We start from the raw sequence: 3,434 nt of genomic DNA, 5'->3' as shown, positions 1-3,434 counted from the left end.
CTTTGTTTTTTGACACATTTCTAATTTAATCTGTGTTGACATAGCACCATCTTAAAACCACATTCTTTAAGGACTTGTAGCGAGTATTAGAGTATTGGAGGTTCAGCAGTATGACTTTCAGTGCTGTGTTATAATACATTTAAAACAAGAGAGGTCGTTTAGGTTCACATTGTGTTTAGTGACCGGTTTGATGGTATAGTGGTTAGCAAAGTCACCTTACAGTCAAATGATTCCTGAATGTTATTGACACCCTTTTCTCAACGAGAAGTCTGGGCTCTGGAGAGCCCGAGTGCCCTGGAGGGACTTTCCCTGCCGGATACATGATGGACGGGTGGCAGAAATGGAGGATCGTGTGCCTGGCGGGACTGTCGATCGAGGACGCTGAAGATATCTATCTATTCGGAACCATGATAACAGGGTTCTTGCTGATTGGAGCTGGCTTGGCCCTGGCTTATCGGAGAATCAAGAATGCATAAGGCTGTTCAACCCCCCAGGCTGCCCGCTGGGATTGAAACGATGGGACGAGGCGCGACTTCTCAGAATGGAGCAGCATGGTTAAGACCTTGGAGACGCTTACAGCTGCCGTGAATACTCAGAATAACACCTCTGAGCGTATATTGGGTTACATCAAGGAGAGGTCTGCTCAGAATAACACCTCTAAGCGAAAGTTGGATTACATCGTGGAACAGCTCACTGCAGTCGTGAGTTCTCAGAATCGGCTCTCTGAGCACAAGAATGGCAACACCACGGAACGCAAGTTTGATAACATCATGGGGAAGCTCGTGGTTCTCCAACGGGAGATTGAGAGACCAGTGTCGGAGTGTTAAAGAACAGCTTTGAAATTCTCATGAGCTGCTCGCATAAAAGAAAAATCAACAACATCATAATGCGGATATCCCCTCGGCACCAGCTGTGGGCTCAAGGCTGGAGCCGAACAAGAACTCCCTGATAACGACTGTGTATTGACTGTTCTTCCCACTCTATGCAAGGCCACCTGGGTTGGCTGGAAGACTGTTTACTTAGCCTGATAGGGCGAAGGACACTGTCTCAGCTGAACTATGGACACACACACACATACACTTACACTGATAAGCACTCACACATCCCCCCCTCCCCTTCCAATGCCTTCGATGCTTGTTGTCTCCTGGGAACACGAGGCGGGTCTGGGCCCGCACTGGAGAGTCGGCGCAGTGGCAGGATGGCTGCTGTGTTGCCTGGGATTACTCCTCATCCCCTACCCAACCCTGTTGCTGGTCATGTGCTCTATAATGTTGTACTGTGGCCATTTACGTGCTTTCTGTGCAGAGGAGTTTTGTTGTTTCCTGTTCTCATGCTGTCCTCCTATAGCCCAGCATGAGTAGAGGTCTCTTTTTTTTCCTCTTGTACTTTCCCATTTTAGTGTACATTTAAGTTTTTTTTCTGTAATGCAACCGTTCTCTGACTTGTATCCCCATGTGATGTCTGTGTTGTGTGTGTAAGGTCGGGGGCGGGTTCATTCCACTGCAGGGCAACCTGCCACTGCATGTGGCGAATAAAATTTGAACTTGAACTTGAACTTGATTTGAGACTAGGAGGAGACACAAAGTCAGCTTCAGGCGATGACAAAATAGTGTACTGCTACTGGTGTACTGCTGATTTCAAGCCTGGAAAAATGGGAGGGCTGTGTCAGTAAGGATCTGGTATAAAATGTGTAGATCCACTGTGGTATCCACAACTTGAGGAATTAAGCGAGCTGGTAAAAATAACATTAATTCTGTAGCTAGCTAAAGAAAGGGATGTAGAAGTAATCTTATAATTATACTAGATGTTATAATAATAGATAAAAAATAATAAATAAAATTATTATTATAAAAATAAATGTAATCCTATTCAATTCAATTCCATTTTCAGTTGCCTCAAGGCACTTTTTATTGTGAGGTAAAGACCCTACATTAATACAGAGAAAAACCACAGCAATCAGACAATCACCTATGAACCAAAGTGACAATGGGAAGGAAAAACTCCTTTTTAACAAGATGTTATGTAAACATAACAATTTATTGTCAATTTCACATCTAAGAAGCTTGGAAAAAAGCATCTGACTTCTTTAAGTTTCCTTGAAGATGTTTCACCTCTCATCTGAGAAGCTTCTTTAGTTCTGAGAGCAATTGGTGGAGAGTCCCAGATTTTAAGCCCCATGGGAGTGTCCCCCAAGAGGGTCATGGACCCCCTATTGATCCCCTACCTAATCACACGAGCCAAGGTGGGAAAATGGCCTATCATGTGATTTACTGAGAACAAATGACCCAAGATGTGAGTGGACATTAAGGTGTCTGATCTCAAAATTGGATATTAAATGGCAGACAGTTGGCGTCGTAAGCCACCGCCTCAGTTCAAAGACAGTTGTTCACAGTGGACATAGATGGCTTCTTTCACTCCTCTTTCAAACCATCTGTCTTCTCTGTCCAAAATGTGAACATTGGCGTCCTCGAAAGAGTGACCTTTGTCCTTTAGATGCAGATGTACAGCTGAGTCTTGTTCCGTAGAGGGGGCTCTTCTATGTTGTGCCATGCATTTATGAAGTGGCTGTTTGGTCTCTCCAGTGTAGAGGTTTGGGCATTCCTCGCTACACTGTACAGCATACACTATGTTGTTAAGCTTGTGTTTAAGAGTTTTGTTTTTGGGATGAACCAGTTTTTGTCTGAATGTGTTGCTGGGTCTGATGTACACTGGGATGTCGTGCTTGGAGAAGACTCTCCTGAGTTTCTCTGATAAACCGGCTAAATAGAGAATGACACTGTTGTTGCGTTTGTCGTTCTGATCCTCCCTAGTTGGTGTCTAATCTTTTCTGTGCATCTTTGCTGATTTGATGAAAGCCCAATTAGGATAACCACATGTTTTAAGAGCTTCCCTTATATGTGTGTGTTTTTTCCATTCTGGCTTAGAGGGAACATTTTTCTGTCCGGTGTCTGGTGTAGGGTCCTGATTACTCCAAGTACTGTACAACTTGGACTACAATGACCTGGATGACTGTGAACCTTCACAGACATCAAATTCAAATATTAAAACAGCAAAATAAAACCCATATTCATTTACCAAATAAAAATTGACCAAGCATAACTAAGATAACTAATGTTCACTAAATATAACTTTATAATGTGCAGTTGATGTTAATCCAATAGATTTCTTTTAATCAACCTGTTTTGATCTTCTTGAGGTCTTACCTTCACTCTCTCTCTGAAGTAATTTTACGGAGTTGTTATCCCTACTTTAAATCCATTTTTTTTGCATCCCACCAAGGTCTTGGTAAATGGTAAATGGACTGGTTCTTATATAGCGCTTTTCTACTCTATCTGAGCACTCAAAGCGCTTTATACAACTAATTCATTCACCCAATCACTCCTATTCACAGAAGCACTTTTTCTAAGCTGTTAAGTGCTCCCTATCTAACATTC

The 3,434-nt window shown here is 42.8% G+C and overlaps 1 pseudogene; it reads right to left on the bottom strand.

Annotated features, from left to right (window-relative positions):
• Positions 1-2,220: 2,220 nt before the first annotated feature.
• Positions 2,221-3,029, bottom strand: LOC146375740 (uncharacterized; annotated as a pseudogene).
• Positions 3,030-3,434: the final 405 nt, after the last annotated feature.

Source organism: Perissodus microlepis, chromosome 12 (assembly GCF_051167445.1).
Source record: "Perissodus microlepis isolate ML-2025 ecotype Zambia chromosome 12, ASM5116744v1, whole genome shotgun sequence".
Classification (NCBI taxonomy): Eukaryota; Metazoa; Chordata; class Actinopteri; order Cichliformes; family Cichlidae; genus Perissodus; species Perissodus microlepis.
The sequence above is the reverse complement of the archived record's forward strand: the minus strand, read 5'-3'. Positions and strand labels throughout refer to the sequence as shown.